The sequence below is a fragment of the Ambystoma mexicanum genome, chromosome 12, assembly GCF_040938575.1.
Source record: "Ambystoma mexicanum isolate Mex_15411 chromosome 12, UKY_AmexF1_1, whole genome shotgun sequence".
Classification (NCBI taxonomy): domain Eukaryota; kingdom Metazoa; phylum Chordata; class Amphibia; order Caudata; family Ambystomatidae; genus Ambystoma; species Ambystoma mexicanum.
The window spans coordinates 935,636,067-935,662,239 of NC_090936.1; positions in this window are offsets into that span (position 1 = coordinate 935,636,067).

The following is a 26,173-nucleotide window of genomic DNA, read 5'->3' on the forward strand; positions in this document are numbered from 1 at the left end:
GGATGCTTCTAGTCTTGCTATGGGGGCAGTTTTATCACAAAGAGATCCGGTCACACACCAGTTACACCCTGTAGCCTTTTGGTCCCGCAAGTTTTCGGCTCCCGAGATCAACTATTCAATTACAGACAAGGAACTTTTAGCTATCAGATCGGCCTTTAAAGCATGGCGGCATTATCTTTTAGGAGCCAGACACACAGTCACCGTAAGGACTGATCACCGCAATTTACAATATCTAAAGACGGCCAAAGCTCAGTCTTCCAGACAGCTTCGCTGGGCTCTGTTTCTGGCTGAATTTGACTTTATAATTACTTATCGACCAGGCAGTAAGAACGGAAAAGCAGATGCCCTCTCCTGGATAGGAGTAGATGAACATTTGACCACTCCAGAACCAATACCCATAATCCCAGAACAAAGGATTTTGGGTTTGGTCAGCACTCAATCTTTTGAAGACATCAAGACTATGGTTAAATCACTCCTAACTCCGGCCGATTTGCAGGACTGGCAATTAAAGGGAAAATAATTCTCAGTGGATCAAGACCTACCATATTTCCGAGGACGATTACACTTGCCCTGTGAGAAAATACAAAAACAAGTCATCTCCTGTTATCACGACTCTCTAATGGAGGGTCACCCTGGCATTACCAAAACCATGGAAAAGATTAAAAGACATTTCTGGTGGCCATCATGGAAAAAGGATATTAGAGACTTTGTAATCTCCTGCGGTGTGTGTACCCAGAATAAAAGTCAGAAGCAGAAACCAGCCGGCCTATTACAGCCACTAGACATCCCTCCCTGTCCATGGCATACCTTGTCCATGGATTTTATCACGGATTTACCTCCATGCTCAGGGTATACTACCATCTTAGTAGTCGTGGATCTATTCTCCAAGATGACTCACTTCATTCCCCTGAAGGGTCTACCTTCAGCCTCAGTATTGGCCCGAGAATTCTTGGAAAACATTGTTCGCTTACACGGTTTTCCCTCGGTTTTAGTCTCCGATAGGGGAAGTCAATTCATCTCCCACTTCTGGCGCAGTTGCTGTCGTCTAGCCCAAATTGATGTAAGACTTTCGACCAGTCACCATCCCCAAACTGACGGACAAACCGAAAGGACAAATCAGACACTAGAACAATATCTATGTTGCATGCTCCAACAAACTGAAAACCCCTGGAAGGATATTCTTTGGATCGCTGAATACGCTTACAACAATTCGACTCATTCTGGAACCGGGAAGACTCCTTTTTTCCTATTATACGGAGACCATCCTAGAACTTCCAACCTGGATCCTCCCCAAGAATTTGAAGCACCTGCTGTGGATCACTTGCACTCGGAGATCACCCGTGCTTTTAAGTAAGCCACTGCCCATCTGCAAAGAGCTAAAGCTCAATTAAAAAAAGGAGCAGATCGACACCGTAAAGAGGCCCCTCACTATGCTGTAGGAGATCAGGTCTGGTTAGCCACTAAGCACCTGCCTCTAAAAGGACCCCGCACCTTCATCCCGAGATACCTTGGACCCTATCTCATATCTGCCATAATTAATCCGGTGGCTGTCAAATTGGAATTACCTACGCATATGAAAATACATCCAGTATTCCATGTCTCCTTATTAAAACCAGTACAACCAGAAACCCGATTGACTGAACTTCCAGAACCGGTTTTAGTAGATGGAGAACTTGAATTCGAAGTAAAGAACATCCTAGACTCCAAAATCTCCAAATCTAAGTTATATTATCTGGTTGATTGGAAAGGATACGGCCCCCAGGAGAGGTCTTGGGAACCCTCAGAATATGTCCACGCACCTCGTTTGATCAAGAAATTCCATCTGAATCACCCCAACAAGCCAAAACCCCCGGAGAAGACACGTTTAGGAGGAGCTTTGAGGGGGGGTGCTGTCATGATCACTGTTTCCAAGGAGCCAGGACCAGCCCAACGTCCTTGGAAGCAGGCCCCTAACCCTAATCCTAGGCACCAGCCGGTCCCTACTGGGACCTTTTGGACCCTGTCCTGGCGCCGGTGGCACCAGGCTTATCAAAACCATTGGTGCCGGCACTGGAAGCGCCGGGCTCATAATTGGTGTGAAGGTGCTTGGGTGGACTTACCTGCAGCAGACCATGCTGCTTACTTACCAGCCACTTAGAAGCCCTCTGTGAACAGGAACTACTTTTTTAACTGGGTGGGGCAGCTCCACTCCCTGGATACAGCACTGGAACTCTTCTGGAAACTGGAACTCTTTTCTTACCTAGGCGGGGCCCTGGAAGAAGACGCCTCATCACTCCAAGGCTATTTAAACCACACCCGATAGATGAAACGTGCTTCGCGTTATTCTGCATCTGCAGCAGAACGCTCACCGAGTCTGTTCCAGCCTTTCCTCTTTCGATCCTGAACCTGCAAGAATTATACTTACCATTCCTGTATCCAGTCAACATCAGCACCTGCAAAAGACAAGAAACAACAGGTTAGCAAGACGAACTTTACACACAGTGCTTTCTCACCTGATCCACCAGCAGCGGCCGTGTCTTCACGCTGCACCTTCGCCTGCAAAGACAAAAGCATTGTTATACTTACCGGCACGCTGTGAATTCCGGATTTCTTCATTCTGCACCGCCGCCTGTGAAGACAAAGTTTAGTTAAAACTTACTAGCATTCCGCTGACTCCGGCGCTGCAAACCAACATCTGAAAGACAAAAGAAAAAGACATTAAGCAGGTATTTACTCACGCCCATCGCGCTCGTCGCAATAAAACGCCTGCGAATACTCCGGCGTCTCTTTAACACGAACTAAGCTGCAAGGAAAGAGACAGTTAGAGCGCTTGCCATACTTACGAATTTCCAGGCGCTTCACTCCATCTTCCATCCCAAGAGTCCTGCAATATATAAGGGAAAAGCATTATACAGAGTCTTCTATATTAACGTGCCACGCATTTAAAGACTATAAAGACAAAAGGTGTCCAGAAACTCACCGCTCGTGCAGATAACGATGGTAACCATCCTCTGAATTCAAGAGGCCAATGTTTCACCAGTGAAGGAACTGGCAACGGCACCCTGCACCAGACGCAGATGGAGAGCCCAGCATTCACCTATCTAAGGTGAGCACGTTGACCTGGGGGGGCTCTACAGAAAAGCTGGGAAGAGAGAGAGAGAGAGAGGGGGACATTCAACAACCCAGGCCATTAACCCCCATATTCTTTCACCTGCAGAAACCTCACTCTTCGAGTTCGACACACAGTGCGAAGAGGTTCGACCCCAGAAGCCAATCGAGTCCTGCACATCACTTTTCGAGTCACAGACACCCTCCTGCCAAGACCCGCGCCTCCGTGGGAATCAGGTGAGCGTTACAGAACGCGAAGCCCACCACAAAACTCCTACCCAGGCGCAATGGAAACCTCAGACACTGATCAACTAGCCCAGTTGCTCGGAGAATTAAGAGCAGAAGTACATGCAGCTCGTCAGGAAACCAACTCTCTAAGAAGAGAACTGATAATTTCCAAGGAGCGAACTGAGGACCTCGCTAGGCAGTTGCTACAAACGCAGGCAGGACAGACACCTTTGCCCGCTCCAGGAGGAAGTTATCCTTCTGCATCATCTTTAAATCCTGTGCAAATCAATCTGCCCTTGTAATGTGCCCTTGGCTCCGCCCGAACGCTTTTCTGGTGATCCAAAGAAATTTGCGGTGTTCATCAACCAGTGCCGCTTACACTTCTTATGTCGACCAGCTGCTTTCCCAACAGACCAGACCAAGGTGGCTTTCGTGCTTTCTTATCTCAGTGGCAGCGCCGCAGATTGGTCGATCCCTTTAGTCACCCAGGATGATCCGGTTTTACATGATTTCCAGGCCTTCCAGTCCAGCATGGAGAAACTGTTCGCAAGACATGCACAAGGGCAGGCCTTGGACAATGAACTTCTTTCATTACGACAGGGTAATCAAGACCTCTTGACTTATATAGCCTCATTCAACAGACTTATAGTGGAAACTCAATGCCCCGAGGATAAGAGAATAACGCTTTTCTACAGAGGCCTGCGTGGAGAGCTCAAGGATGTGTTAGCTCAAGTTGTGAATCCTCCACAAGAATGCTCAGACTATATTGACTTAGTTGTCCAATTGGACCACAGACTACAGAACAGGAAGGCAGATCGTTCCAAATTTGATACCCGAGTGTTTTCTAAACCACAAACCTCTACTAGGGGAGTTGACACGGTGGAACCCATGCAAATAGGGGGCATGAAAGGACCTTTAACCCAGAAAGAGCGGGAAAGAAGAAGGCAGCTGCAATTATGCCTCTATTGCGGAAACTCAGGACACTTTCTTCGGGACTGTCCAGTGAAACCAGCTAAGAAGGCTGTAGGAGCCGCGGATACCTGTACCACAAATTCTGAGCAGGGAATTGACCTAGCCCGACAAGAGTAGAGGTCCTCTTGCCGAGCGTTAAGATTTGTCCCGTGACCTCGCATTTCGTGGTACCCATGGTCCTCATTAGTCCTGAACGTCCTGATCGTTTGCATGCAATTGAAGCTTACATCGACAGTGGAGCAATCGGTAATTATGTGGACCGTGAAATGGTATCAAGGATGAATCTACCCCTTGTCCCTAAGGCTGTAAAAGACGTCATTACTACTGTGGATGGCACGGAGATAGCCTCCGGACCAGTAACGCATGCCACCCAAGAAGTGACGCTAGTGAGTCAAGATGATCACCGGGAGAGAATCGTGTTTGATGTGATCAAGGCTCCTCAGTTCCAGATCATTCTGGGAATCCCTTGGTTAGAGAAGCACAATCCTCAGATCGATTGGCGAGCAAAGACGGTTCAGTTTCCAGAATGTTTTACCACTTGTTATCCTAGGCCTGATGTTTCACTGGCGGCAATCTCTTCGGAGGAGGTTCCCAAATTACCTCCCGAATACCAGGAATTCCAAGACGTCTTCCGGAAGGATCAAGCTAACACCCTGCCTCCTCATAGGTCTTACGACTGTCAAATAGATTTGATACCCGGAACAACTCCTCCTTGCAGCAGGATTTATGCCCTCACCGAGCCTGAGAATCTTCACCTCAGACAATATTTGGACCAATACCTAGCTAACGGGTTTATCCGTCCTTTAAAATCTCCAGCTTCATCGGCTTTGTTCTTCGTTCCGAAAAAGGAAGGAGACCTTAGGACTTGCATAGATTATCGTGCCCTGAATCAAATCACCGTTCAAAACAGATACCCGTTACCTTTGATCCCTGAACTCCTGGACCAAGTCAAAGACGCATGTATATATACAAAATTGGATCTCACAGGAGCCTACCACTTGGTACGGATAAAAGAGGGCGATGAATGGAAAACGGCCTTCCGCACCAAGTACGGGCTATTCGAATATCAAGTGATGCCCTTTGGACTTTGTAACGCCCCTGCCGCTTTCCAATATTTTATGAACGATGTCCTTAGAGAACTCATAGATGTGTGTGTTGTTGTCTACATTGATGACATCCTTGTCTATTCATCATCCAAAGAGGAACACCAGAGACACGTTAAAAAGGTTCTCGAGAGATTGCGTCAACATAATCTTTTTGCTAAGCTTGAAAAATGCGTTTTCAACGTAACTGAAGTCGAGTTCCTGGGATTCATATTGTCACCTAACGGAGTCCATATGGATTCAAAGAAAGTCGATGCAATCATCAAGTGGCCATCACCAACCTCTGTAAAAGGAGTTCAAAGCATGTTAGGTTTCACTAACTTTTACTGCAGATTTATTCCTGAATTTTCTCGGATAGTCCAGCCCATCACCGCTCTGTTAAAAAAGAACAAACGTTTTGAGTGGTCTTCTGAAGCAGAACAAGCTTTTCAGGACTTAAAAGCTAAATTCATTTGTGCACCTGTTCTAAAACATCCTCGCCCAGAACTCCCCTACATCATGGAAACGGATGCTTCTAGTCTTGCTATGGGGGCAGTTTTATCACAAAGAGATCCGGTCACACACCAGTTACACCCTGTAGCCTTTTGGTCCCGCAAGTTTTCGGCTCCCGAGATCAACTATTCAATTACAGACAAGGAACTTTTAGCTATCAGATCGGCCTTTAAAGCATGGCGGCATTATCTTTTAGGAGCCAGACACACAGTCACCGTAATGACTGATCACCGCAATTTACAATATCTAAAGACGGCCAAAGCTCAGTCTTCCAGACAGCTTCGCTGGGCTCTGTTTCTGGCTGAATTTGACTTTATAATTACTTATCGACCAGGCAGTAAGAACGGAAAAGCAGATGCCCTCTCCTGGATGGGAGTAGATGAACATTTGACCACTCCAGAACCAATACCCATAATCCCAGAACAAAGGATTTTGGGTTTGGTCAGCACTCAATCTTTTGAAGACATCAAGACTATGGTTAAATCACTCCTAACTCCGGCCGATTTGCAGGACTGGCAATTAAAGGGAAAATAATTCTCAGTGGATCAAGACCTACCATATTTCCGAGGACGATTACACTTGCCCTGTGAGAAAATACAAAAACAAGTAATCTCCTGTTATCACGACTCTCTAATGGAGGGTCACCCTGGCATTACCAAAACCATGGAAAAGATTAAAAGACATTTCTGGTGGCCATCATGGAAAAAGGATATTAGAGACTTTGTAATCTCCTGCCGTGTGTGTACCCAGAATAAAAGTCAGAAGCAGAAACCAGCCGGCCTATTACAGCCACTAGACATCCCTCCCTGTCCATGGCATACCTTGTCCATGGATTTTATCACGGATTTACCTCCATGCTCAGGGTATACTACCATCTTAGTAGTCGTGGATCTATTCTCCAAGATGACTCACTTCATTCCCCTGAAGGGTCTACCTTCAGCCTCAGTATTGGCCCGAGAATTCTTGGAAAACATTGTTCGCTTACACGGTTTTCCCTCGGTTTTAGTCTCCGATAGGGGAAGTCAATTCATCTCCCACTTCTGGCGCAGTTGCTGTCGTCTAGCCCAAATTGATGTAAGACTTTCGACCAGTCACCATCCCCAAACTGACGGACAAACCGAAAGGACAAATCAGACACTAGAACAATATCTATGTTGCATGCTCCAACAAACTGAAAACCCCTGGAAGGATATTCTTTGGATCGCTGAATACGCTTACAACAATTCGACTCATTCTGGAACCGGGAAGACTCCTTTTTTCCTATTATACGGAGACCATCCTAGAACTTCCAACCTGGATCCTCCCCAAGAATTTGAAGCACCTGCTGTGGATCACTTGCACTCGGAGATCACCCGTGCTTTTAAGGAAGCCACTGCCCATCTGCAAAGAGCTAAAGCTCAATTCAAAAAAGGAGCAGATCGACACCGTAAAGAGGCCCCTCACTATGCTGTAGGAGATCAGGTCTGGTTATCCACTAAGCACCTGCCTCTAAAAGGACCCCGCACCTTCATCCCGAGATACCTTGGACCCTATCTCATATCTGCCATAATTAATCCGGTGGCTGTCAAATTGGAATTACCTACGCATATGAAAATACATCCAGTATTCCATGTCTCCTTATTAAAACCAGTACAACCAGAAACCCGATTGACTGAACTTCCAGAACCGGTTTTAGTAGATGGAGAACTTGAATTCGAAGTAAAGAACATCCTAGACTCCAAAATCTCCAAATCTAAGTTATATTATCTGGTTGATTGGAAAGGATACGGCCCCCAGGAGAGGTCTTGGGAACCCTCAGAATATGTCCACGCACCTCGTTTGATCAAGAAATTCCATCTGAATCACCCCAACAAGCCAAAACCCCCGGAGAAGACACGTTTAGGAGGAGCTTTGAGGGGGGGTGCTGTCATGATCACTGTTTCCAAGGAGCCAGGACCAGCCCAACGTCCTTGGAAGCAGGCCCCTAACCCTAATCCTAGGCACCAGCCGGTCCCTACTGGGACCTTTTGGACCCTGTCCTGGCGCCGGTGGCACCAGGCTTATCAAAACCATTGGTGCCGGCACTGGAAGCGCCGGGCTCATAATTGGTGTGAAGGTGCTTGGGTGGACTTACCTGCGGCAGACCATGCTGCTTACTTACCAGCCACTTAGAAGCCCTCTGTGAACAGGAACTACTTTTTTAACTGGGTGGGGCAGCTCCACTCCCTGGATACAGCACTGGAACTCTTCTGGAAACTGGAACTCTTTTCTTACCTAGGCGGGGCCCTGGAAGAAGACGCCTCATCACTCCAAGGCTATTTAAACCACACCCGATAGATGAAACGTGCTTCGCGTTATTCTGCATCTGCAGCAGAACGCTCACCGAGTCTGTTCCAGCCTTTCCTCTTTCGATCCTGAACCTGCAAGAATTATACTTACCATTCCTGTATCCAGTCAACATCAGCACCTGCAAAAGACAAGAAACAACAGGTTAGCAAGACGAACTTTACACACAGTGCTTTCTCACCTGATCCACCAGCAGCGGCCGTGTCTTCACGCTGCACCTTCGCCTGCAAAGACAAAAGCATTGTTATACTTACCGGCACGCTGTGAATTCCGGATTTCTTCATTCTGCACCGCCGCCTGTGAAGACAAAGTTTAGTTAAAACTTACTAGCATTCCGCTGACTCCGGCGCTGCAAACCAACATCTGAAAGACAAAAGAAAAAGACATTAAGCAGGTATTTACTCACGCCCATCGCGCTCGTCGCAATAAAACGCCTGCGAATACTCCGGCGTCTCTTTAACATGAACTAAGCTGCAAGGAAAGAGACAGTTAGAGCGCTTGCCATACTTACGAATTTCCAGGCGCTTCACTCCATCTTCCATCCCAAGAGTCCTGCAATATATAAGGGAAAAGCATTATACAGAGTCTTCTATATTAATGTGCCACGCATTTAAAGACTATAAAGACAAAAGGTGTCCAGAAACTCACCGCTCGTGCAGATAACGATGGTAACCATCCTCTGAATTCAAGAGGCCAATGTTTCACCAGTGAAGGAACTGGCAACGGCACCCTGCACCAGACGCAGATGGAGAGCCCAGCATTCACCTATCTAAGGTGAGCACGTTGACCTGGGGGGGCTCTACAGAAAAGCTGGGAAGAGAGAGAGAGAGAGAGGGGGACATTCAACAACCCAGGCCATTAACCCCCATATTCTTTCACCTGCAGAAACCTCACTCTTCGAGTTCGACACACAGTGCGAAGAGGTTCGATCCCAGAAGCCAATCGAGTCCTGCACATCACTTTTCGAGTCACAGACACCCTCCTGCCAAGACCCGCGCCTCCGTGGGAATCAGGTGAGCGTTACAGAACGCGAAGCCCACCACAAAACTCCTACCCAGGCGCAATGGAAACCTCAGACACTGATCAACTAGCCCAGTTGCTCAGAGAATTAAGAGCAGAAGTACATGCAGCTCGTCAGGAAACCAACTCTCTAAGAAGAGAACTGATAATTTCCAAGGAGCGAACTGAGGACCTCGCTAGGCAGTTGCTACAAACGCAGGCAGGACAGACACCTTTGCCCGCTCCAGGAGGAAGTTATCCTTCTGCATCATCTTTAAATCCTGTGCAAATCAATCTGCCCTTGTAATGTGCCCTTGGCTCCGCCCGAACGCTTTTCTGGTGATCCAAAGAAATTCGCGGTGTTCATCAACCAGTGCCGCTTACACTTCTTATGTCGACCAGCTGCTTTCCCAACAGACCAGACCAAGGTGGCTTTCGTGCTTTCTTATCTCAGTGGCAGCGCCGCAGATTGGTCGATCCCTTTAGTCACCCAGGATGATCCGGTTTTACATGATTTCCAGGCCTTCCAGTCCAGCATGGAGAAACTGTTCGCAAGACATGCACAAGGGCAGGCCTTGGACAATGAACTTCTTTCATTACGACAGGGTAATCAAGACCTCTTGACTTATATAGCCTCATTCAACAGACTTATAGTGGAAACTCAATGCCCCGAGGATAAGAGAATAACGCTTTTCTACAGAGGCCTGCGTGGAGAGCTCAAGGATGTGTTAGCTCAAGTTGTGAATCCTCCACAAGAATGCTCAGACTATATTGACTTAGTTGTCCAATTGGACCACAGACTACAGAACAGGAAGGCAGATCGTTCCAAATTTGATACCCGAGTGTTTTCTAAACCACAAACCTCTACTTGGGGAGTTGACACGGTGGAACCCATGCAAATAGGGGGCATGAAAGGACCTTTAACCCAGAAAGAGCGGGAAAGAAGAAGGCAGCTGCAATTATGCCTCTATTGCGGAAACTCAGGACACTTTCTTCGGGACTGTCCAGTGAAACCAGCTAAGAAGGCTGTAGGAGCCGCGGATACCTGTACCACAAATTCTGAGCAGGGAAACGACCTAGCCCGACAAGAGTAGAGGTCCTCTTGCCGAGCGTTAAGATTTGTCCCGTGACCTCGCATTTCGTGGTACCCATGGTCCTCATTAGTCCTGAACGTCCTGATCGTTTGCATGCAATTGAAGCTTACATCGACAGTGGAGCAATCGGTAATTATGTGGACCGTGAAATGGTATCAAGGATGAATCTACCCCTTGTCCCTAAGGCTGTAAAAGACGTCATTACTACTGTGGATGGCACGGAGATAGCCTCCGGACCAGTAACGCATGCCACCCAAGAAGTGACGCTAGTGAGTCAAGATGATCACCGGGAGAGAATCGTGTTTGATGTGATCAAGGCTCCTCAGTTCCAGATCATTCTGGGAATCCCTTGGTTAGAGAAGCACAATACTCAGATCGATTGGCGAGCAAAGACGGTTCAGTTTCCAGAATGTTTTACCACTTGTTATCCTAGGCCTGATGTTTCACTGGCGGCAATCTCTTCGGAGGAGGTTCCCAAATTACCTCCCGAATACCAGGAATTCCAAGACGTCTTCCGGAAGGATCAAGCTAACACCCTGCCTCCTCATAGGTCTTACGACTGTCAAATAGATTTGATACCCGGAACAACTCCTCCTTGCAGCAGGATTTATGCCCTCACCGAGCCTGAGAATCTTCACCTCAGACAATATTTGGACCAATACCTAGCTAACGGGTTTATCCGTCCTTTAAAATCTCCAGCTTCATCGGCTTTGTTCTTCGTTCCGAAAAAGGAAGGAGACCTTAGGACTTGCATAGATTATCGTGCCCTGAATCAAATCACCGTTCAAAACAGATACCCGTTACCTTTGATCCCTGAACTCCTGGACCAAGTCAAAGACGCATGTATATATACAAAATTGGATCTCACAGGAGCCTACCACTTGGTACGTATAAAAGAGGGCGATGAATGGAAAACGGCCTTCCGCACCAAGTACGGGCTATTTGAATATCAAGTGATTCCCTTTGGACTTTGTAACGCCCCTGCCGCTTTCCAATATTTTATGAACGATGTCCTTAGAGAACTCATAGACGTGTGTGTTGTTGTCTACATTGATGACATCCTTATCTATTCATCATCCAAAGAGGAACACCAGAGACACGTTAAAAAGGTTCTCGAGAGATTGCGTCAACATAATCTTTTTGCTAAGCTTGAAAAATGCGTTTTCAACGTAACTGAAGTCGAGTTCCTGGGATTCATATTGTCACCTAACGGAGTCCATATGGATTCAAAGAAAGTCGATGCAATCATCAAGTGGCCATCACCAACCTCTGTAAAAGGAGTTCAAAGCATGTTAGGTTTCACTAACTTTTACCGCAGATTTATTCCTGAATTTTCTCGGATAGTCCAGCCCATCACCGCTCTGTTAAAAAAGAACAAACGTTTTGAGTGGTCTTCTGAAGCAGAACAAGCTTTTCAGGACTTAAAAGCTAAATTCATTTGTGCACCTGTTCTAAAACATCCTCGCCCAGAACTCCCCTACATCATGGAAACGGATGCTTCTAGTCTTGCTATGGGGGCAGTTTTATCACAAAGAGATCCGGTCACACACCAGTTACACCCTGTAGCCTTTTGGTCCCGCAAGTTTTCGGCTCCCGAGATCAACTATTCAATTACAGACAAGGAACTTTTAGCTATCAGATCGGCCTTTAAAGCATGGCGGCATTATCTTTTAGGAGCCAGACACACAGTCACCGTAAGGACTGATCACCGCAATTTACAATATCTAAAGACGGCCAAAGCTCAGTCTTCCAGACAGCTTCGCTGGGCTCTGTTTCTGGCTGAATTTGACTTTATAATTACTTATCGACCAGGCAGTAATAACGGAAAAGCAGATGCCCTCTCCTGGATGGGAGTAGATGAACATTTGACCACTCCAGAACCAATACCCATAATCCCAGAACAAAGGATTTTGGGTTTGGTCAGCACTCAATCTTTTGAAGACATCAAGACTATGGTTAAATCACTCCTAACTCCGGCCGATTTGCAGGACTGGCAATTAAAGGGAAAATAATTCTCAGTGGATCAAGAACTACCATATTTCCGAGGACGATTACACTTGCCCTGTGAGAAAATACAAAAACAAGTAATCTCCTGTTATCACGACTCTCTAATGGAGGGTCACCCTGGCATTACCAAAACCATGGAAAAGATTAAAAGACATTTCTGGTGGCCATCATGGAAAAAGGATATTAGAGACTTTGTAATCTCCTGCGGTGTGTGTACCCAGAATAAAAGTCAGAAGCAGAAACCAGCCGGCCTATTACAGCCACTAGACATCCCTCCCTGTCCATGGCATACCTTGTCCATGGATTTTATCACGGATTTACCTCCATGCTCAGGGTATACTACCATTTTAGTAGTCGTGGATCTATTCTCCAAGATGACTCACTTCATTCCCCTGAAGGGTCTACCTTCAGCCTCAGTATTGGCCCGAGAATTCTTGGAAAACATCGTTCGCTTACACGGTTTTCTCTCGGTTTTAGTCTCCGATAGGGGAAGTCAATTCATCTCCCACTTCTGGCGCAGTTGCTGTCGTCTAGCCCAAATTGATGTAAGACTTTCGACCAGTCACCATCCCCAAACTGACGGACAAACCGAAAGGACAAATCAGACACTAGAACAATATCTATGTTGCATGCTACAACAAACTGAAAACCCCTGGAAGGATATTCTTTGGATCGCTGAATACGCTTACAACAATTCGACTCATTCTGGAACCGGGAAGACTCCTTTTTTCCTATTATACGGACACCATCCTAGAACTTCCAACCTGGATCCTCCCCAAGAATTTGAAGCACCTGCTGTGGATCACTTGCACTCGGAGATCACCCGTGCTTTTAAGGAAGCCACTGCCCATCTGCAAAGAGCTAAAGCTCAATTCAAAAAAGGAGCAGATCGACACCGTAAAGAGGCCCCTCACTATGCTGTAGGAGATCAGGTCTGGTTATCCACTAAGCACCTGCCTCTAAAAGGACCCCGCACCTTCATCCCGAGATACCTTGGACCCTATCTCATATCTGCCATAATTAATCCGGTGGCTGTCAAATTGGAATTACCTACGCATATGAAAATACATCCAGTATTCCATGTCTCCTTATTAAAACCAGTACAACCAGAAACCCGATTGACTGAACTTCCAGAACCGGTTTTAGTAGATGGAGAACTTGAATTCGAAGTAAAGAACATCCTAGACTCCAAAATCTCCAAATCTAAGTTATATTATCTGGTTGATTGGAAAGGATACGGCCCCCAGGAGAGGTCTTGGGAACCCTCAGAATATGTCCACGCACCTCGTCTGATCAAGAAATTCCATTTGAATCACCCCAACAAGCCAAAACCCCCGGAGAAGACACGTTTAGGAGGGGCTTTGAGGGGGGGTGCTGTCATGATCACTGTTTCCAAGGAGCCAGGACCAGCCCAACGTCCTTGGAAGCAGGCCCCTAACCCTAATCCTAGGCACCAGCCGGTCCCTACTGGGACCTTTTGGACCCTGTCCTGGCGCCGGTGGCACCAGGCTTATCAAAACCATCGGTGCCGGCACTGGAAGCGCCGGGCTCATAATTGGTGTGAAGGTGCTTGGGTGGACTTACCTGCGGCAGACCATGCTGCTTACTTACCAGCCACTTAGAAGCCCTCTGTGAACAGGAACTACTTTCTTACCTGGGTGGGGCAGCTCCACTCCCTGGATACAGCACTGGAACTCTTCTGGAAACTGGAACTCTTTTCTTACCTAGGCGGGGCCGTGGAAGAAGACGCCTCATCACTCCAAGGCTATTTAAACCACACCCGATAGATGAAACGTGCTTCGTGTTATTCTGCATCTGCAGCAGAACGCTCACCGAGTCTGTTCCAGCCTTTCCACTTTCGATCCTGAACCTGCAAGAATTATACTTACCATTCCTGTATCCAGTCAACATCAGCACCTGCAAAAGACAAGAAACAACAGGTTAGCAAGACGAACTTTACACACAGTGCTTTCTCACCTGATCCATCAGCAGCGGCCGTGTCTTCACGCTGCACCTTCGCCTGCAAAGACAAAAGCATTGTTATACCTACCGGCACGCCGTGAATTCCGGATTTCTTTATTCTGCATCGCCGCCTGTGAAGACAAAGTTTAGTTAAAACTTACTAGCATTCCGCTGACTCCGGTGCTGCAAACCAACATCTGAAAGACAAAAGAAAAAGACATTAAGCAGGTATTTACTCACGCCCATCGCGCTCGTCGCAATAAAACGCCTGCGAATACTCCGGCGTCTCTTTAACACGAACTAAGCTGCAAGGAAAGAGACAGTTAGAGCGCTTGCCATACTTACGAATTTCCAGGCGCTTCACTCCATCTTCCATCCCAAGAGTCCTGCAATATATAAGGGAAAAGCATTATACAGAGTCTTCTATATTAACGTGCCACGCATTTAAAGACTATAAAGACAAAAGGTGTCCAGAAACTCACCGCTCGTGCAGATAACGACGGTAACCATCCTCTGAATTCAAGAGGCCAATGTTTCACCAGTGAAGGAACTGGCAACGGCACCCTGCACCAGACGCAGATGGAGAGCCCAGCATTCACCTATATAAGGTGAGCACGTTGACCTGGGGGGGCTCTACAGAAAAGCTGGAAAGAAAGAGAGGGGGACATTCAACAACCCAGGCCATTAACCCCCATATTCTTTCACCTGCAGAAACCTCACTCTTCGAGTTCGACACACAGTGCAAAGAGGTTCGACCCCAGAAGCCAATCGAGTCCAGCACATCACTTTTCGAGTCACAGACACCCTCCTGCCAAGACCCGCGCCTCCGTGGGAATCAGGTGAGCGTTACAAAACCTTCACAGTCACTATGTTCAGCCTCTGCTGGCCTTCTTATTGTGCCCAGGAACAGATATGCTAGGTGGGATGGGCACTCTTTTTTTTATTTCGGGCAGCCACCATTTGAAATACTTTGCCAGCATAACTCGACCTCATTGTCAACCACCTGGAGGTTAGGCAGGGGCTAAAGATCTTTTCGTTCCCACATTTGTTTTTGGATTCAGGAGATTGTTTTAGCACCAAGTTGACTTTTAAAATCAATAGCTGCGCTATACAGGGTATACCATACTATGCCATACCACACCAAGTGGCAAGGATGAGGTATCTCGTTCTTGGGATTACCTCCCTGTTGCCAAGGATGAGATACCTCGTCCTTGGCACTTAAGGGGTTAATGAAGGAGAAAACGTTAGAAGGCATTGAATGGCAAAATACCAAAATCATCAAAAAAGGCCTTGGCACTGGGGGGAAACCCATGGCAGTTCTAATTAAACAGTTCTGAACGCGCTCACTTCATCCTCCACGAAAGATGTCTCCCATCCTCATCTCCCCCCTTCACTTTCCCCAACCGGATACCTTCATTTTAACAATTCCTTTTCTTATCGAATCCCCCCTCATACCTCTCCTTACCTGCTCCCTGCAGCTAGCCTCACTGTAACCTAGGAAGACTTTAATGCCCCTCCTTAACTTCCCAAAGCCTATACGAAACCCTCACTAACACTGAACAACTTACTTTAAACGTGTTGCTCTGGCACCCAGGAAAACACGCCCTGCCACCTACATACCTCAGCAACGTTTCCCCCCAGACCCACAGGGAAAGTTCGTCCCTCATGTATACATATTGCAGTGTTCCACTGGCCCTACATCCTTCACAGCTGATTCTTAATTTTCCACCTTGTCTTTCCCAATGGCTACCCATTCCTGCCCCTTATCAACACCCAGCGTGGCACAAAGGTCTCCCAACAATTATTTCCTTTAGCCACTGCTGCCTTCTAGAATTCCAGCCATCACGGCCACGCCAGCTTTCCACACATCGCTGTCCTCAATGTTTACAACGAATAGCTGTGGGGCATCCTACCTGCCATGCAAATAGACATTAACTGACCCCCGCCCCCCAAGATTGTACCAAAGCCCGACATCTGAAACATGGACTCGTGGCTCACCCAAACGTGTCCTGCACATGCCCGTTTCACTGCTTCCTTTCCTGTCCCTTTCACACCCAGTTGGCTGTAGAACGAAATCGCTGACACCTGCCTTACTTTTGCTCTTCGTAGTTATTTGTGCAAGCTCAAAGAAACCCAGTAAATCTTTGACTTCCAGAGCCCGAGTTTCCTTAATATCGCCTCACCAACACCCACACTAGCACATTCCCTCTCCTTACCTATCCTGAAAGTTGATTCCCAGAGCACCTGCATTCTAAACCCATCTTACTTAACACCTTTCTTAGCACAGCTTGCCTTGGCCACTTTTGCTCGTGGCCTACCTCCATGTACAAAAATGTTGTCTCCCAACTCCATTTTTCCTTCCAACCACGATAAGGTCTCCCTCATACAGGCAAAACATCCATCATCAGATCTGGCAAACCTTAACCTTCCCATCCATGCCTACCTCATGGAGAACATCAATGTCCACCAATGTCCTCTTCCCCATTCCTTATTGGCCCATTACACCCACCCTCCATCCTTTGTACCTATCAACTCTGAAACTTCAAATGCCACAACTAATATTCACAAGAGACATAATGTAAATACCCTCTCCAGACACACATCCCATGCCCAACACTACAAGCGCCCAGATGCCCACGGGCTAGGCGCGCTATACAAATGTAAAAATAAATAAATAAATAAATAACAAACACTTTGGTCAAAAACAAGAGGACAGAAAGCACAGCGCAGGCTCCCTTACCCAACCTTCCAACATCAATGTACCCGTTTCACCAGCGGATAGCTTCTACCCTAGAACCATTTTCCTAAAAGGTCCGTTCGGGTCATGGTTTCTGATATATATATATATATATATATATATATATATTCAGTGAAAAAACTTTGTTAAAGGGACGTTATGGTTAAGTTGCGCTACTAAAAACCTATGAAATTCAGTGAAAAAACTTTGTCAAAGGGACGTTATGGTTCCAAGTAAAACCGAAAAACCCTTGAAATTCGCCAGTTATGGAAAGCTAAGCAACCATAACTCGCGCCACCACCGTGCACTGCTAAGACTAACACCCAGGACATCAAAGATGACATCACAAATGTCATTGATGACATCACTGATGACATCACATGTCTGGCTCACTCTTTTTTTTTTTGCTGACATATCTAGGCCACATGGTTTTCTTCAGTAACAGTCAGAAACTAAACATTTTATTTTATTTGTAGACGTATCCTTCAAGTAGGTTCTTACAGTAATTCCCTTAGAGTCCAGTCACATCATATGAAACATATACATACGGGAAGACACAAGCTTGAAAGACAGCAATCCTTTTTGTGCATAAAGATAATCAATAGACTTATGAGCACTTTCTGATAGTTCTGTTGTTTTTTGTATGGCTGTACTTTCAATGTATATGGTCATATTTGTATACATTGTACTCACACTACTTTCCTTAGGGTCCAATCACATCAAGTGATACATATACCTAGGGTAAATAGCAGCTTTGAAACAGAGCAATCATTTATTTGCATGAAAATAATCAGTTAAATTATGAATTGCTTCTGCTACTACTTGTGCTTTTTTGCTAACTTCACTTTCCCTGTATATACCCATATTGGTATGTGTTCTTGTGTCTTTGTGTTTTGTCTATAGTAATGTAATTATGTAATACATGTGTTTTATTAGCTACTTATTACATATTTCACAGTACACAAAAATCTATTAAGAAAACAATTACCATTATTATTATACCTTCATCTTGTACACTGCACACAATGTTATGTTTCTGTATGAGTTGCTTAGTATACTAGATAGAACACCATAATAGAATGCTATTTATATCAATGCATCGTTCAATGCACTAATTAGGGTATGATATTTATTGCAATGATCCTTGACACTTGTTTCACAACATTATAATAAGAATCCCTTGTACAAATATTTCATGAAAAGTACATACACATGTGATGTCATCAGTGAGGTCATCATTGACATTTGTGATATAATCTTTGATGTCCTGGGTGTTAGTCTTAGCAGTGCACGGTGGTGGCGTGAGTTATGACTGCTTAGCTTACCATAACTGGCGAATTTCAAGGGTTTTTCGGTTTTACTTGGAACCATAACGTCCCTTTGACAACGTTTTTCACTGAATTTCTTAGGTTTTTAGTAGTGCAACTTAACCATAACGTCCATTTAACAAAGTTTTTTCACTGAATTTCATAGGTTTTTAGTAGTGCAACTTAACAATAATGACTTTGACTTTATATACATATCATATGGAACTGACTGAATCTCTTCTACTGTACTTGATGTCCGCGAACTCATTTAATGTTCGCGGACATGTTCGAAGAACAGTACCACTACCTAAAAACTCTGGGGGGGTATGTTTGATTGTTATATCATAACATAGGAACATTTAACAAATTCAAAAAGAAGCACACAAACACATTATATGTACTAATACATAAGCAATGTAACCCATATATACAACACACTAACCATTCATTTAAATGCACTATGTTCTAAAATGGAATATACCACAAGAAAATAAATTGGCTTCCAACATAATTACCTCACAAACACGACAGAACTGAGAACAAGAGCAGACCCACTGAGTACATAGGACATATCTTACCTGAAATAGTAAGTGTACTTAATTTTATTCATATATTTATAAACTTTCTGTATTAGATAAAAATCTTTTTTTTTTCTCTCACAGAAATGTCTAGTACTCTGGAATGGCTAGAGGAGCATTTCCCACATGAAGAAATGTCACAAGATAGTGAAACTAATGGTAAACACTTTATAATATAAACCATTTAATTATTATTATTTTGCATACATTTAACATATATATATATTCTTTTTGTACAGAGCATACCAAAATAGAAAATACTTCAGAAAAACCTGTTATGGATAACACTTTTCACAGTATAGAAGAAAAAATGGATTTATTGTTGACTAATTTTAATAATTTGAAAACTTTTGTGGAAGATCATTTTAAACCAAAAACCTTGTACGATTGCCCCACATGTACTTGTCCCTCCTCACCATATCCCAGTCAATTATCCCCAAACACTCTCCATAACCCAAAACGTTTTGATGAGACTTCCATCCCTTCTTCACCTAATAACAATCATGTTGAAACCCCTAATTCTCCTGTCTTGTTTCTGTTTCTGCCTCACCTTCTCTGTCATAAATTATTAATATATGTTAAATAAAGTTAAATTTTTATATTGTGTTGTAAATAGTTTCGTTTTTTTTTTTTAAAACAATGTAGGTGTCCGCGGACAGTGCAGGTGTTCTGAAATGTTCGTAAATAAACGAAAATGGAGGTGTCCTGAAGAACACTATACCTGTTCATACTGTTCGCTAGCAAGATGAAACTATTCTAAGAACACACACGGTGTCCTGAAATGTTCGTAAAAAAAAATAATTAAAGTGTCCTAAAGAACACTATATCTGTCCGTAGTGTTCGCTATCAAGTTTAAACTGTTCTAAGAACATAATTGGTGTCCTGAACTGTTCGTACGTAAACGAAAATGGAGGTGTCCTGAAAAACACTATACCTGTTCGTAGTGTTCGCTAGCAAGTTCAAACTGTTCTGAGAACACACGCGGTGTCCTGAATTGCTTGTAATTAAACGAAAATGGAGGTGTCTTAAAGAACACTATACCTGTCCGTACTGTTCACTAGCAAGTTGAAAATGTTCTAAGAACACAATTGGTGTCCTGAAATGTTCGTACATAAACGAAATTGGACGTGTCCTGAAGAACACTTTATCTGTCCTTACTGTTCGCTAGCAAGTTTAAACTGTTCTAAGAACACACGCAGTGCCCTGAAATGTTCGTTTCATGTGTGACGCAATTTTAATTAGTTCAGGACCCGAACAGTGTCCGTAGAACAACAACGCGCATGCGCTAGCCAATCTCTGTGCATTTGGTGTCCTGCGGACATGCGCTTCCTTCGCGGACTTGTTCGCGAATGGATCATATGACCGCGCCAACGCTGATCGCGTGTTCTGAATGCGGACACTGTTCGTGTCCCCGAACAAATTAAAAGTACATTTTCAATTAATCCATAACATTTTTCAATAAAATCTTACCATGGCACAAGTCCCACATAGTAATCCTGAGTTTCCACATACCTTTTCAAACTTTTCGAACTTTTTTTTGTGTTCGATCTGTCTGCAGACAGCACGCATGTCCGCGGACCACGCACAAGCACCCCTATAAAAGACCACGCCCTAGAGCTTATTCTCATTGTGTTTCTGGCTATTCTTCAGAACACAGCGATTTTTGCTGCCACCTGCAGATTACACCATCATCGAGATGGCATCCCTGGCTGCTGAACTGCCACCTGGTACTGCACCTGCTTCAGCACCACCCCCACGCCCTCCACCACCACCACCTCCCCAAGGGTCTAAAGAGGGGAACAGGAGTGAGGATGCAGAGCAGGAAGAAGAGGATGATGAGAATGAGGTAGAGGAAAACCCTACTACCCGCACTAGGCGTGAGTCTTGGGTGTGGCGGTTATTTACCATTCATGGGAATGTTCCTAAGGCTTGTGCGAACCGTGTTACCTGCAATGAGTGCAAAATGATACTCAGTCGCGGGAAGCACAGTAAGTACAGCTTTAGAACCACTACTATGAAGCAACACCTGAGGTCATTTCACTCTGGGGCTATTCACAGGGTTGTACCTTGCGAAGAACGTAGCAGGTTGATTTCCTCTACTTCATCCTCTGTTTCTGATCCTGTCACCACAAGGACCACCTCTGCTGCCTCACAGGCCATACAGAATGCTGATGACCCTTACCTTTCGAAGGTCACAGTTGTATGTATGTACCGTGACACAGAACTCTGCAGGGGGGAGCGACTTCATAGTGCTTTTGAGACTATCGTCTCAGAGCACGAGAAGATCTGCTCACTATCCAAATAAAACCCACTCTACATCTTCCTCTCTCAGCTCGCCCTTTCTTATCCCTGTGGTTGCCCCCCCTTTACCTTCCTTTCCCTACCTCTCCTAGTTTGTCGTGTATAAAAAAACAAAAAAAATACAAAATATCAAAAATCAAAAAATAAATAAGGCTCTTTTCAGAGCTGCCTTTCACAGTTAAAAAATAGAAGTGAAAATAAATGAAGCAGGGCCCTTTGTATTTTTTAGAAGTCCGCGGACAGTTCGCGAACATTTAAAAAATTGGGTTGCTACCCTATCACAAACATTGCAATTTTCTCTGGGAGGAAGTGGTGGCTCTGAAAAGAGCCTTTGGGAGGTGTTTGTAAGTCAAAAATTATAAATGCTTAACACGTACTTCAAAATGTATGTTGTAATTCCAAAAAAGGTTGCAATGCATTTTGTACATTTCCCAGAAAAATCTGATTGCCACCATAAGTAAGATTGACTCCATCTTTGCGAAAAATGTTTGTACTACAAAACAGAATATTTTCATTGTGAAAAGAAGACATGCCAAAATGTTTTAGAAAGGCACAAACAGCTTTATTAACATTGCGCCTTGCTTTTTCCATTTGTGGACCAAATGAAGAAGAACAAAGCCACATTTGTCTCTGCGCAATCCGTGAAAATATCACTTGAGAATTAGGAAACATGTCCATAACCTTCCCAAATCCTCTTTCATAGCAAATTGCAAAACAATTCCAGTCACATGTCCTAAACTGTTCCCTCCACAATGAATTACAATTATGTCTGGATTTTGCTCTGTCTCCAAAGTAGCACAGAGAGGTAGCAAGTCCAACCACTTCATTTCACGTACTCCATGCCAGTGTACTTCCACATGTGGGAATCCAAGATCTACAGCTACTCCACAGCTTTCTGCATGCACCTTCAACTAATATATCCATGAATCTCCCAAAATCCACACAATCATTTTCCTAAAATACACAGACATAGCTATCTGTTGTTCTCTCAGCAAAAACAGTATATGAGAAACTCTGTTCTGGCACAACACACCCACTAAACTTTCATCACCAATCCCTTTTAGTACTCATTCTCATTTGCATGACTTCTGAACCCAAAAATCCCCGGATGTAACTCCCGATGTCCGCGAACTACCGCCATGTCCGCGGACATATCGTAACATGAACAGCCCTTCTACCATTTCCACTTCACTCTCTCTGCCATTCCCTCATTGGATGTAGCTAAAAAATCACATGACCATGCACCAATCACATTCAAGACCTCTACATCTAACTGCATCATCATAGATCAGCACTGCAAATGTACTGTGACTCTCTCTGAGTACAAGTGTCATATCATTGGCAAACACCATGTACCAGAAATACTGTACAAGTCTTCAAGATTTCTACTTGCAGCTCCATGCATATCCATATGCATGAACACAAACTTCAGGTATGCATATTTCCTGTACAGTATATGAACACATTTTCAAACAGACCTTTAGCTTGTGTAATCTGTAAAATGAATTTACTGTATTTTTTTCAATTTCCTAAAATCAACTATCGCTTATACACCTTTGTACTATTTACTTTCTTTATACACACACACTCAAATCATGTTAAACTAACATTTTTTAAATGAGATATATAGACTACATATATTCAAACAAAATTGCATGCAAGCACAATCTATGTTTAAATCTTTAAAAAAAGACTCATACAGTTTCATATTTTTTTATTTTTATTTATTTAGTTACTTAATTACTTTAATTTAGACATGACATTGAGGCGCTATTACCTAGAACAGCTTAGTTACAGAAATAGTGGTATTCACTGGTATAATATAAATTTCACAAGACATAGTAAAGATATTTTTTTTGCTAGTTAGTCATTCAATACAATTTGTTCATTAAGAACATATCATATGTACTGAACTGATGCAATGTATCTTATGTAAATAAATTAGTTTAATGGTTTTAAAGAAGGCACTGAAGATTTCAATGAAAAAAATCAATATCTAAATTAAAAACAGCGCAATATACAAACAAAGTTACTAATTTGAAGCTTTTACAATTGCAGTGAAGACCAGTCTCCTGAAAAGAAGCAGCCGAATTCAAAGAACAAAGAAGAAATAAGAAGTTACCTGTTAATTTAAGAAAAAAAGTAAGTAGAATATCACCATAATATTTGTATTATTACTCAAACATACTATAACGTTAATACAAGCTATTTCTGTGCCTAAAAATAGAGATTGTGTATCATTTTGTCCAAAAATCTCCATGTCTTAAACAGCGATTTACAGCCAGAATGGCCCACAAATTCCTATTTTTGGACACACAAATTACCCAACTGAACCGCTACAATTTTCATATTATAGAACATACAACTGTTTTAATTGTATACATTAGATTTACTATTTGTACTTTTCCACACCACTAGCTTACTTTTTTTTTGTCATCTGAACCGCAGTTTAGTAACACATGAATTCAAGAATACCTATCCCTACTAGTTGTAGTTCCCAATGCACAATCACACACCATTACATACATCTTTATCATCTTACTCAAACACTCATGCACACAGCACACATACATTCCAGAACACCCCAACCCATACCTTCTTTATTTTTTTCAACAGACCCTAAAGAATGCCTACCAAAAGTCAAGTCCATAGAAAGCAACGCAAAAGTAGAGCAAATGAAAATAAAAGTTTCCAATATAAGCATCCATCTCTAGCAGAATTTGTAAAGAAAGTTGAAACAAAACAGCTAATACAGTCATTTAGTGAAACACAAGAAGTTTCAAGTACAACAAATGTTGCCTCCTATATCAAAATGTAAAACAAACCAAAAAACTATTAACAGAAAATCAGCTATCACTACAGATAAAACTACTTCTTCAAATTCTAATATAATGCAAAGTAAGCCTACCAAGAAAAGTATTTTAGCCAAAATGTACCGTCACAAAGTCCTTCAAAATCTTATAAAAACAGGAGAGAAATCAAGTTCAATGCTTAAAACCTATCGTAGGAAATTAATCTTAGAAGCGTTGATGGACAGTGCAATTCTTCTTAAAAGAAAGTTATTTGTTTTACTGTTAAATAAAATGAAACCACTAACAAAACTAATAACTAAATTACAAAAAAGGCTTCTCAATAAGCGAAATGTCAACAGAAAGAACTTCTTAAGTATCTGCGGAGGTGAATGGAATCACACTACGAGCACAGAACCATATTTTAATGAAGAAGTGTACAAACAAAAGCAAACAAACACAATTGCCATACATAGCAGTGGTCGAGGTTATGAAAAAGTGAATAATACCATAATGGAACAAGAAGTACTCCTTACAAAAATATGCCCTGAAAACTTAGAATTACCCCTCCATTCAACTGATTCAGAACGTCTAGTGTACAAATGGCCATGCACGCCAATGTGTAACTGTAACGCTCACCTGGTTCCCACGGGGCGCTGGTCTAGTCTGGATTGCTGTGGCCTCTTCTAGCGTGATGCGCAGGACCCGGAACACCGATTGGACAGGACCTCCAAATCGTGCTTGCCTGGCCCGTAGGAATATCCTTCTGCAGATGAGAAAGGGGATTAACAGTCTGCAGAATAGTGTGCTAGCTCCCCCCTTTCCCCCTTCGTTCCTCTCTAACTTCCTCCAAACCCCGGTTTAAGCTCACCTTATGGTTTGGAAGGATGAACTCTCCATCCTGCTTCTGGTGCAGGGGCGCGCGTTCGTCCAGTTACTTCACTGGTTTTCAGAATGGTGCTGGCAAAATCCACTTGACTTTCCTGAGCGATGCGCCATAAGTATGAAAGTTCAAAGTTCAAGTGAGGCCCCCTTTATGTTGTCTTTCTAACCTGTGATCTGTCCTTTATTTCAGGTGCAGAATGAAGGCGATGCGTCGAGGGGTTAAACTGCTGAGGTGAGTAGTGATGAGGGTGATCCCTCTAAATGTCCTTATCATTCCCCAGAAATGTCTCTTGTCCTTTCCCCATAGGGGCTGGGGTACGGTACCTGCCAACGGGGCAGCGCCGACCCGAAACGTGGAAGAAAAGCCGGTAAGTATTATGGCTGTTAATCAGGCTTTCCTTCTGTGTTCCTTCTGCTCACCTTTTGATTCTTCCTCTCTCCCCTAGGTGCAGAGATGTGGCGTCCGATGCTGACAGCCGCGATGGAGCCGGGAGATGTCTCGAGGACAGGTGAGTGAAGCGTGGCGCTGCAGCGAGCAACGTGATGCTTTTAAATGGAAGTCTTTCTTCAGGGATGCTGGCGAGAAGATTCCGGATGCAGGTAAGAAGTTTGAAATAGTCCTTGGTTTTCACCTTTCTCTTCTCTTCCTTCCTTGAAGGTCTTCCAGGTTCGAGGCGGGCGTGGCTGGAGTCCAGGAGCAGGAGCAGACACAGTGAGCGTTAAGCTGCAGGAAGCAGAACAACGCGAAGCATGAGCTGCTGTCTGGGCGTGGCTTAAATAGCCTCCAAAGAAGTCCCAGGTATGTATCCTTCCCCAACTAGGTATGTATCCTTCCCTGGCCACGCCGGAGTGAAAAAATAGTCCCTATGAAAAAATAGTCCCTTTCAGGTCTCAGGGAGGCCTGAAGCGTGCAGCATGGTCTGCATCAGGTAAGTGCACAAAACACCTCCATTTATGAGCCTGGCGCCTATGGCGCCAGGACTGATGTCCAACATAAGCCTGGCGCCAAAGGCGCCAGGACTGAGTACGTAGAGCCCCTATAAGGGGCCGCTGGGCTTTTACCCGAGGGCATGATGCCTGCTTCCGGGGGTGCTGGGCCTGGCCTGGTGCTCCGGGGGTAGGAATCATGACAGCACTCACCCCCAAGGCCCCTCCCAAGGTCGTTCCTTCTGGAGGTTTCGGTTTGTTTGGGAAATTCCGATGGAACCTTTTTACCAGTCGAGGTGCATGTACGTGATCACTGGGTTCCCAAGACCTTTCCTGAGGCCCGTACCCTTTCCAATCAATTAGATAGAAAAGTTTTGATT